The following is a 12,210-nucleotide window of genomic DNA, read 5'->3' as shown; positions in this document are numbered from 1 at the left end:
GGCTCTGGGTGGCACATTCTGCTAATCAAGTTGGACTCTTGATTTTTTCCTTGTGGTCCTGATCTCTGGGTGGTGAGCTTGAGCCCCTCCTCAGCAATCCATGAGCACAGTCTACTTCAGATTTTCACACCCCCACCCTCTTCCTCTCCCACTGGCCGAGTGTTCTTTGTCTCTCAAAGAAGTAAATAAAAGTTTAATTTTAAAAAGGCTTTTTGGGGGACAGACACCAGGGTGGCTTAGTCCTTAAACGACTGTCTTTGGCTCAGATCATAATCTCAGGGTCCGGGGATTGGCACCCTAGTAGCAGACATTTTTTTTTTTTAAGATTTTATTTATTTGACAGAGAGAGATCACAAGTAGGCAGAGAGGCAAGCAGAGAGAGAGAGAGGGAGGAGGAAGCAGGCTCCTTGCCTAGCAGAGAGCCCGATGTGGGACTCGATCCCAGGACCCTGAGATCATGACCTGAGCTGAAGGCAGAGGTTTAACCCACTGAGCCACCCAGGCAGCCGGCAGACTTTTTTTTTTTAAGTAGTCTCCACCCCCAGCATCATGCAGGGCTTGAACTCACTGTAAAGATCTATTTAGCCAGAGCGACTCCATCTTGGTTAAAAGCCATTTTGTTGTTTGAGCAGTAAAACTTAAACTGACCCTGCCCCCCTCCCCCCAGAGAAACTTACTTAGAAGGTCTGGGAAACCAGTAAAATATGGTCAGCCAGTTCCTAATAACAGAGCCCAGAATACAAGGATGAGTTGGGCCAGGTGGAGACATCCAAATCAGTAAGAAACACACATACTTTTTCCCTAACCACCAAAGAATGTAAACCCCGCCATTTGGGCGCCAACCTTGAGCACTAATTCTGACCAGAGTAATAGTTTGGGTCAAAAGCTACTATAGGGTAAATTGTAATTCAATTGGCCACCTGCGTGTGACCTAACATGACTACAATCTCATTGGCCACCTATGTGTGGCCAGACTTTTACTCTATAGAAGGTAGTCTGTAAGATGGGGAGGGGTCGCCCTCTTCGGAGGCGGCCCTGACCGGTCAGTCAGTCAATTCTTGAGCCTGTAAGCTGGAGGTGGTCACTCTCTTTGGAGATGGCCCTGGCCGGTCAGTCTGATTTCTAATACTTGGCATAAAATAAAGCTTTAAATAACTTTCACTTTGTCTCAGTCTTGTTTCATTTAATAACAGACCTAACACTCAGCAAACCCAGACATGAGCTGAAATCAGGAGTCAGAGGCTTAATTGAGCCACCCAGGCGCTCCAAGTTAAATTTTATTTTGAAAATAAATCTTTAACTTTTCAATTTAAAAATGTCTAACATTTTATCATGGACACTTTCCTTTTTTAAAAAAAAAATTCTCTCCTTCTTGGGGCACCTGGGTAGCTCAGTGGGTTAAAGTCTCTGCCTTCAGCTCAGGTCATGACCCCAGGGTCCTGGGATCAAGTGCCCCATCGGGCTCTCTTCTCAGCAGGGAGCCTGCTTCCTCCTCTCTCTCTCTCTGCCTGCCTCTCTGCCTCCTTGTGATCTCTGTCTGTCAAATAAATAAATAAACATTTAAAAAAAATTTCTGTCCTTCTCAATTGGGAAATGATCAAAACATAAATTATTACATAATTTGATATGCAATTATTAAACATAAAAAGCAAAATTATCTTTAACACTCATTTCTTAATAATATGACTGGGCTTTTTTCCCCAATTCTTATATCTGTGAATAACTATTACTCATTTTGCCAATAGAATTCTGCTTAGTATGAACAATGCCACTGTAAGATTTAAAATACATGTCTCTTGACTTATGTTTATGCATTGCTGTTGAGTATATGCCCAAGAGAATAATGAATGGGTCACTGGATGTGCATTTTTTTTTACCTTGATTAAGCAAGGAGTTTTTATTTTTCATTTTATTTTTTAGTTGTTTATTTTAATTCCAGTAGTTAGATTAGTTTCAGGTGTACATATCATGGGGCATTTTATTTATTTATTTATTTTTATTTTTTAAAGATTTTATTTATTTATTTGTCAGAGAGAGAGCGAGTGAGAGAGAGCACAGGCAGACAGAGCACAGTGGAAGGCAAAGTCAGAGGGAGAAGCAGGCTCCCTGCGGAGCAAGGAGCCCGATGTGGGACTCGATCCCAGGATGCTGGGATCATGACCTGAGCCGAAGGCAGCTGCTTAACCAACTGAGCCACCCAGGCGTCCCTCATGGGACATTTTAAAACATCCCCCCAAATAGAAAGAATTGTACAGTGAGCACTCCGATATTGACCATTTAGTTTCTACTGATAATTTTTACTCTGTCATTTTTCGATGCATTTCTCCACAGTTGAGTGAGTTTTTCCTGATTGTCCACCTCTGTTATTCACATCCCAAGAAAATAGGGAACATTTCATCACTAAAGAAATCTCCTTTAGTTCCACTCTGTGAGTGTTCGAGAGACAGAGAGAGAGAGAGAGACAGTGATTTAAGTATTTTTGTATTAAGCCTTAGAACAAGGTAGGAATGCAGCAGTTTGTGAAGTATCACAGACAACAAGAAGCTAAGATGCATAATTTCAACCTCTTTGGGCAAGACAATGAAATATTTTATTATTAATTTTTGTTTTTGAGTGTTGCATTGGCACACAATATTACATTCTTTTTAGGTATACAACATAGTGATTCAACACATTTAAACATGCTGTGTTCACAGGTGTAGCTACCATCTGCCACCTTACTACACTATTATAATATCATTGACTGTATTCCTTATGCTGTGCCTTTTATTTCTGTGACTTATTCATTTCATAGCTGGAGACCTGTATCTCCCACTCCCCTTTACCCATTTTGCTTATCTACTCCCTACCCCCTCTGGAAACCATGAGTTTGTTCTCTGTGTTTACAGGTCTGGTTCCGCTTTTTTATTTGCCTAATTGTTTTACTTTTTTTAGATTCCACATATGAATAAAATCATATGAAATTTGTCTTAGTCTGACTTGTTTCATTTAGCATAATACTCTTTATGTGTTGTCATAAATGGCAAGATCTCCTTTTTTATGGCTGCATAATATTCGTGTGTGTGTGTGTGTGTGTGTGTGTGTATATGTACCTCATCTTTCCTCCTCCATTTGCCTATTGATGAACTCAGGTTGCTTCGAACCTCAGTTCCACTTCTATTTTTTTAAAGATTTATTTATTTATATTAGAAGGGGGGAGGGGCAGAGAGAGAGAGAGAGAGAGAGAATCTCAAGCAGACTCTCTGCTGAGCATGGACCACCCTGTGCCCCAATGCGGGGCTCAGTCTCATAAACCTGAGATCATGGCCTGTGATGAAGTCAAGAGTTGGATGCTTAACAGTTTCATTTTTCAAGAGTCAGTATAATAAAGCTATTATAGGGGCACCTGGGTGGCTCAGTCAGTTGACCTTATGACCTTTGATCTCAGCTCAGTTCTTTTTTTTTTTTTTTTAAGATTTTATTTTTTTATTTGACAGACAGAAATCACAAGTAGGCAGAGAGGCAGGCAGAGAGAGAGGAGGAAGCAGGCTTCCCACTGAGCAGAGAGCCTGATGCAGGGCTCGATCCCAGGACCCTGGGATCATGACCTGAGCTGAAGGCAGAGGCTTTAACCCACTGAGCCACCCAGGTGCCCCCTCAGCTCAGTTCTTGATTGCAGGGTTGTGAGGCCAAGCCCCATGTCGGGGTCCATGTTGGGTGTGGAGCCTACTTAAAATATATAAACAAACCTATTTTAGAAATGTACTAAAGTGTTTCAAGAGTCACACCCCCCCCCAATTTTTAAAAATATTTTATTTATTCATTTCAGAGAGAGAGAGAAACCAAGAGAGAGAGCACGAGCAGGGTAAAGGGGGCAGGGGGTAGAGAGAGAAGCAGACTTTCCACTGAGCACAGAGCTTGATGCCACCCAATCCTAGGACTCTGGGATCATGACCTGAGTTGAAGGCAGATGCTTAACGAACTGAGCCTCCTAGGTGCCCCTCCCCATATTTTTTTTTTTTTTAAGATTTTATTTATTTATTTGACAGATAGAGATCACAAGTAGGCAGAGAGGCAGGCAGAGAGAAAGAGAGAAGCAGGCTCCCTGCTGAGCAGAGAGCCAGATGAAGGGTTCAATCCTAGGACCCTAAGACCATGACCTGAGCCAAAGGCAGATGCTTACCCCACTGAGGCACCCAGGCGCCCCTCCCCCAGATGTTCTTTTTTTCTTTTTTTTTAAAGATATTATTTATTTATTTGACAGACACAGCAAGAGAGGGAACACAAGCAGGGGGCGTGGGAGGAGAAGCAGGGTTCCCATAGAGCAGGGAGCCTGATGTGGGACTCAATTCCAGGCCTCTGGGATCATGACTTGAGCCAAAGGCAGACTCTTAATGACTGAGCCACCCAGGCGCCCCCCCGCCCCCCGATGTTTTTTAACCAAGCTATTTGCCAGACTCCTTAAGAGGGATAAATTATCTGTGTGTGTAGGTGGCCTGGGAGGGACAATGGAGTTTTGTAGAAGTCTCTACAAAGGACACCTCATTTTAAAATGAAGTCCAGAAGCCCAAAAGGGAAAGCTTTCCTGCTGGTACCATTCCTTGAAGCCTGTATAACCTGCAGGAAGAAGGATGATAAAAATTATCTTGACAGGAGAGGACACTTTTCACAGAGGAGTTTACCTCCAGCTTTTAAGACAAAGGAAGATCCCTCTCTGCCCTTGCAATGTGCTAACCATGGCTTGCAGCCAATGACAAGCCCCAAATGCTTCTCCAGTGAACTTTTGTTCAAAACAACCTCCCCAATTTTCCCTAAAACCTAATAAAAGCTGAACTTCTCTTTGTTTCTTTAGACTTGCCTGTGGTTTGCCATAATTTGTACCAAATTGCAATTCCTCTGCTATTGCCAAGTAAACTCGTTTTGCTGGTAAAATAACTGGTGGTTTTAGTTTTGAGGTTGATGCCAGGTAGTCTTTTAGGCATGCTTCCATCTTAATTTCTCCTAAGGCAGGCTGCAGGCAGACATGGGGGAAATCAGGAATTTCTGCAGCCTCTGGCTCTGGACTTGGAGGTTAATCCTGTACTAGGTTTTTCTTGGGTGGTGACCAGGGGTCCAGAACTCTTAGGGCAGGGCCCTGTAACAGTCTTCATCTTTATAAGTTCACCCGCCTTTGTATCTGGATTTGCAGTTCAGAAAATATGATCCTCTATTGTATTTGTCTAGTTGAAACCCTTTAGAGCCACCACATCAAGGGCAGAGTGCTGGGGAAGTACATGTGACTCACGTCTGGCACGAAATGCACAAGAAGGTATATACATTATTGGACGCATATTTAAGTGCTCTCTGTTTGAGAAGCCCTGTGGTGGGTTCAAACATTCGAAAGCAGAGATGTGTTACTAAATCAAGATATGGGTGTTGGGGTACTACAGTGAGTGCCCTTATGGAATAGCTACAGTAGGATATTTTAAATATTTGAGGGAACAGGTCATCTGTCTGACATCTTATCGGTAAGCAGCGATAATTCAAGATTTGACATTTCTTTCTCCTACATATCATTGCCAAGCTGGGTTTTCAACAGTTGCAATAAAAAGCTAGAACCACACAAAAATCACTGTGGGACAGGAAATGAGGGGTGCTGTCCAACCTGATTTCAAGGCTTGAGAAGTTGTGTCGTGCCCAGCAGGCACACACGTCCTAGAGTGAAATAAAAATATGACATTTTCTTTTAATTTATAGGTATATCTTCAGAAAACTATGACGTTGTTCAGATATAAATACTCATGGACCTAACTTCTAAACAAAGGGAGACAGGGATTTCTTTGGGCCTAAAGGTGCTGTGAATGGAGAATGTTAGGGAAGCTCTAAGTGAGCTAGTACGCTTCTTTCCTTGTGCACCCCTTTGCTGTCTTCCCAGACTGGTAGGAAGCCTGCCACATGCTGGGCCTCTGTGAAGATTGGGGAATACATGGGCGAGGAATGGTGGTGCTAGGACAGTGCTCACCAGCCAGCCTGGATCCTGTATGAATGGGAGCAGGGCAGTAGGAGTGCTTCACCGGACAGTGGCGGCCCACTGGTTGAAACAGGCAGGACAGAGCTCAGAAGACACGTCCGACAGCAGGCTGGCCAGTCCACAGAAACCCATCAACCTAACACCCACCCAGTTCTATTCCCATTCAGATTATTCCAGAGACAAGCCTCACTCGACTGTAGAATTTCAGATTCCTTGGCTTTGTTTCTAACCACTGACTCTGACCACAGTTTTCCCAGTGGTCTCCCAACAGCTAGTCAAAACTCTCTAGAACTTCGTGGTTGAACCCAGGAGTCTGTTAATAATTCATTAGCTACTATTCTAGCCCAGCTGGAGAGCACCGTCCTGCTACCTTCTGGTTCTTTGGTACACTGCACACTTTATTTTTAAGCATTTGTTACAATTATGATTAAATAATTATTTGTCTCTTGTCCATTTTTTAAAAGATTTTATTTATTTATTTGTCAAAGAGAGAGAGCATGAGTGCCCAAGTAGGGGGAGTAGTAGGCAGAGAGAGAAGCAGGCTCCCCGCTGAGCAAGGAGTCCCATGTGTGACTTGATCCCAGGAGCCTGGGATCATGACCTGAGCCAAAGCAGATGCTTAACTGCTTATGCCACCCAGGCGCCCCTCTTGTCCATTTCTTTCCTTTTTTTTTTTTTTTTTTTAAAGATTTTATTTATTTATTTGCTAGAGAAAGAGAGACAAAGATCACAGATAGGCAGAGAGGCAGGCAGAGAGAGGGGGAAGCAGGCTCCCTACTGAGCAGAGAGCCTGATGTAGGCCTCTATCCCAGGACCCTGAGATCATGACCTGAGGGGAAGGCAGAGGCTTAACCCACTGAATCACCCAGGCGCCCTCTTGTCCATTTCTTACGAAGACTATTAACTCCCTGACAACAAAGTCCATGTCTACCCTGTTCTGTGTATCTCCAAAAGCTATCGCAGAGCCTGATATGTAGTGTTGGGTCGGCAGCTCTGGGAATACAGGAGAAACAACAGAAATGACCACTGTGCCTCCATCTTCCAGCACCGCCCCCACTTTCCTAACCCTTGACTCTCCCACCATAAGGATATGCCCAGGTCACCGCTCCACAAGTAACCCGATACCTATGCAAGAAACCGGAACATCAGGACTCCCCCAACCCTGTAATCCCCCAGTACCATACCTTATATGGCTGTGAACCCATTCCCTATGTTAACCCAGATAAAAGACCCACTCGACCCCCTCCCAGCTCCACTAACCCGACTCTCCTCTCTGGAGTCATGGAACCTCGCCTGAGGGAGCCTTTAATAAATCTTGCCTTGTGCCTACCTCGCTTGGTGTCGTGTTTATCTCTCCTATAAAACCTTACACATAGAAAGTATCCAATAAATATTCATGAATAGGTGAACTCCTTTTTGCTTGCCCTTAAGCTTTCCCCTTGTACTTAACTTCTCCCTATACCTATTCTCTTCCTTCCCTAGCCTCCCTTCTCTCTTCTCCCCAAACACAGCTGGCTGAGTTCTATAACCGTACCTCGGTCTGAAAATAGCGCATTACTGGTTTATTCATCTCTGCTGCTGTCACTAATGCACCTTGGTTTCCAGAAACAAGGAATGTAGCTCCCAAGAGGTTAATTCGTTAAGAAGCAACTTAGGCAGGGGCGTCTGGCTGGCTCAGTTGGAAGAGCCTGCAACTCTTGATTTTGGGGTCGTTGGTTTGAGCCCTATGTTGGGTGTAGAAATTACCAAAACAACAACAACAACGCACACACGAAAAACTTTAAAAAAGTAAAAAGAGGGACACCTGGGTGTCTCAGCCAGTTAAGCATCTGCCTTTGGCTCAAGTCATGATCCCAGCACCCTGGGATCACGTCCCGCATCGGGCTCCTTGGTCAGCAGGGAGCCTGCTTCTCCCTCTGTCTATTGCTCCCCCTGTTTGTTCTCCCTCTCTCTCTCTCTCTGACAAATGAATAAATAAAATCTTGAGAGAAAGAAAGAAAGAAAGAAAGGAAGGAAGAAAGAAAGAAAGAAGAGAAAAGTAATTTAGGCTGATGGGACAAGTTGGTGCCAATATACTCCAATTAGCCTTTTGAAGAGGACCTTGCCCAGAGAAAGGCAAAGGTAAAGGGCTTTATTTTGCTTCCTTTGTCTATATGCCTTTAAGAAAGAGGAAAGTACAATAAAAAGCTATCTCTGAGGGGCACCTGGGTGGCTCACTTGGCTAAACAGTTGCCTTTGGCTCAGGTCTTGACCTCAGGGTCCTGGGATAGAGTCCCATATCAGGCTCCTTGCTCAGTGGGTGGTCTGCTTCTCCCTCTGCCTCTGCTGCTCCCCCATTTGTGCTCTCTTTCTCTCTCTCGTATTCTCCCTCTCAAATAAATGAATAAAATCTTTAAAAAAATAATAAAATAAATAAAAAATAAAAAAGAATTTCTGGGAAGTTATAGATGTCAGGAAGGAAAGGAAAAAAACTGAAATAATAAATCTCTGGATAAACAAAAACTGAGGGACATTTGTAAATACCTGACCAATATGCTTCAAAGGTGTTAAGTCATAAAAGCCAAAGATCAAGGAACCATCATAGATGAGAGATTAGGAATCAGGACAGCTAAAGACAACATGATATCTTGAAATGGATCCTAGAACAGAAAGAGGATATTAGTAGAAAAACAGAAAATCCAAATAAACTCTGTAGTTTAATGAGTTGCATTTTACCAATGTTAATATTTTAGTTTCAATAAATTTATCATAGTCATGTAAGATGTTAACAGAGGTAAGTGAGTAAAGGGTTAATAGGAACTCTGTACTGTTTTTGCAATTCATCTGTATATCTAAAATTAGATCAAAACAAGTTTTTTTAAAAATTTATTTATTTGGGAGAGGCAGGCAGAGGGAGAAGCAGGCGCTCCGCTGAAGGGAGCCCAATGTGGGACATGATCCCAGGACCCTGAAATCATGATCTGAGCCGAAGGCCGACACTTAACTGACCGAGCCACCCAGGCGTCCCAAACAAAAAGTTTTAAAAAATATTCTAGAGTCTAAGTGATCAGGAAAAACGTATGGACACAGCCACAGATGATCACCGCAGAATATGTCTTATTCTGGTTCGGATGTTTCATGTGGTTACTCTCAAATGTATTTCTTTTTTTCAAAGTATTAACTGCAAAGTAGTTTCCTTTAACATTTTAAGGATACAAACTGTGTTTCTTTTTTTCCTTTATGATTTTATTTATTTATTTAAGAGAGAGAGAACACATGCACAAGTGGGGGACAGAGGGAGAAGGAAAAGCAGGCTCCCTGCTGAGCAGAGAGCCCAACGCAGGATCAGATCTGAAGGTAGCTGCTTAACTGACTGAGCCACCCAGGTGCCCCCAAACTGTATTTCATATAAGGTTCTTACTCCCTATGCTCAGGATATAACAGGCAGAACTAATCACACAGTCAACAAATATTTACTTCTCTGTGTCAGGCACTGTTAGAAACTAGAAAGATTAAGATAAATAAGACAAATCTTAAGGCAATGAGCTAATAGTCTAGGTGGGAAGATAAACTCAAAATAGTTATGATGAAGAGCAATAAATAATTTGGCAGAAATATGAATAAGTATAGTGAGAACTTACCATTTACAGTGTTTTTGGTTTCAAGTAACGGAAAACCTTGATTCAAACAACAAAAGCAAAAATCAGTAAGTGGGACTCCATCAAACTTAAAAGCAACAGAAACAACAAAATGAAAAGGCAATCTATAGAATGGGAGAAAATATTTGCAAACTATATGTTGGATAATGGGTAAATATCCAAAATATATAAGGACTCAGAACTCATGAGCAAATGACAATCCAATTAAAATAATAGGCAGAGGAACTAAATAGACAGTTTTCCAAAGAAGACATCCAAATGGCCACCAAAAAAAGATGCTCAACATCACTAATCATCAGAGAAATGCAAATCAAAGCCTATCATCTCACATCCATTAGAATGGATATCATCAAGAAAACAAGAAATAACAACTGTTGGTGAGGAACACCTGATGACTGTTGGTGGTAATGTAAATTAGCACAGCCACTCTAAAAAGTGTTATGGAGGTTCCTTAAAAAAATTAAAAATAGAATTACCATAAGATCCAGCAATTCCACTTCTGGTATATGACTAAAGAAAATGAAAACAGGATATTTCATGTTTATTGTAGCATTATTTACAATTGCCAAGACATGGAAACAACCTAAATGTCCACCAATGGATGAATGGATAAAAATATTATATATATTTAAATATATATTATATATATATAATATTTTAATATATATAATATTTTTATGTATATATTATATATATATATATACACACACACACAGTGAGGTATTATTCAGCCTTGAGAAAGAAGGAAATGCTGCCATTGTGACAACATGGATGGACCTTGAGAATATTATGCTAAGTGAGGTAAGTCAGATAGAGAAAGACAAATTTTATATCATATCACTTATAAATGGAACCTAAAAAATACTACACTTGTAGAAACAGAGAGTAAAATGGTGGTCACTGTCATCTGTAGGTCCCTCCCTGCTTCTGCACCAACCTCAGTTCTAGAATCTAGCAAAGAAAGAATTCGAAGTCAAACTCTCAAGTAAGGAAGAGTTTAATAGAGTTTAAGAGAAAGAACACTCTTGGGGCACATGAGTGTCTCAGTTGGTTGAGCATCTGACTCTTGGTGTTGGCACAATCATGAGATCCAGGCCCACATCAGGCTCTGTGGTTAGCGTGGGGTCTGCTTGAGAGTCTCTCCCTCTCCTTCTACCCTTCTCCCCACTCTTGTGCATGATCTTTCTCTCTGTAAAATAAATAAACCTTAAACAAAAGATATATATTTTTTAAAGATTTTATTTATTTATTTGACAGAGAGAAATCACAAGTAGTCGGAGAGGCAGGCAGAGAGGGAAGCAGGCTCCCTGCTGAGCAGAGAGCCCGATGTGGGACTCGATCCCAGGACCCTGAGATCATGACCTGAGCCGAAGGCAGCGGCTTAACCCACTGAGCCACCCAGGCGCTCCAAACAAAAGATATTTAAAGAGAAAGAATACTCTCAAGATGGGAGAGCAGGCAGGCCAGAGGTGGCAACTCCACTGGGAGTCAAGGCTGTCTTGTTTTTTTATATTTGCATGAGTTATAGGTCATAGCTGGGTGGTCTCTGAAGGACATTGCCTCCAGTTATCTGAGGGCCTGCTACTAATGGTTGGGAGGGGAGCTTTTGGCCCTCCAATGGTCCTCATTGGAACTGTCATGGCAGCCCTCTCCCAAAGAGGTGGGAGGGTCAAAATTGCAATGTAAATGTATTGTAATGAAGCTATAGTTTACTGTAGGGCAGCTGTTACAGGGAAGAATGCACACTTATCTTCCAGAGTCTATCCTGGCTGTTTGGAACTTAATTTCTGCCCTTTTCATTTGTTCAAAAGCAATTGTTCCCTGCTTTTACTGAGCTAAATGCCTATTCCATCAGTTACCAAGGCCTGGAGAATGGAGATAGGAAAGACTGTTTAAGAGTATAATCCTGATAAATAAGTCTTAGAGGTCTAATGCACCTTATAGTGATTATAGATAACAATATTGTATTATAAACACCAAACTTGCTAAGAGACTAGGTCTTACTTATTCCAATCATCACAAAGAAGAAGTGATCATTATGTGAGGTGATAGATGTACTAGCTATCATTACATTGGCGATCATCATGCCATAATAAATCTATCAATCAACATGCTGTATACCTTCAATTCACACATTGTTATATGTGAAATATATTTAACTTAAAAAACCCATACTTTTTAGACAACTGGAAACCATACACTGGGTTTCAGGTGGTATCATTGAATTATTGTAAACGTTAGATGTGATAATGTCAATGTTGTTTTGTGTTTTGAAAGGTCTTTTTCTGTTGGAGATCATATTGTTCAGAGATAAAACAATATAATGGTGTAATTTGCTATTTGCTTCAAATTATTCTAGGCCCCCACCAAAAGAAAAAAAGAAAGAGAAGATGAAACATGACCAGCTAGACCCCAAGACTGACCTCTACTGCCCACTTGCTGGTACTCAACACCCTTGTCCTGCATTTTTCCTTAAGCTCTCTTCTTTACAGTTTATCCCTTAGCTCAGGGAAATGGAAATGGAAACTGCCCCTTGAGCTGTAGCAACTGCCCTGGCAAGACCTCCAGGCAGCCCAGACCACC

This window comes from Mustela nigripes, chromosome 9 (genome assembly GCF_022355385.1).
Source record: "Mustela nigripes isolate SB6536 chromosome 9, MUSNIG.SB6536, whole genome shotgun sequence".
NCBI lineage: Eukaryota > Metazoa > Chordata > Mammalia > Carnivora > Mustelidae > Mustela > Mustela nigripes.
Note: the sequence above shows the minus strand (reverse complement) of the source record.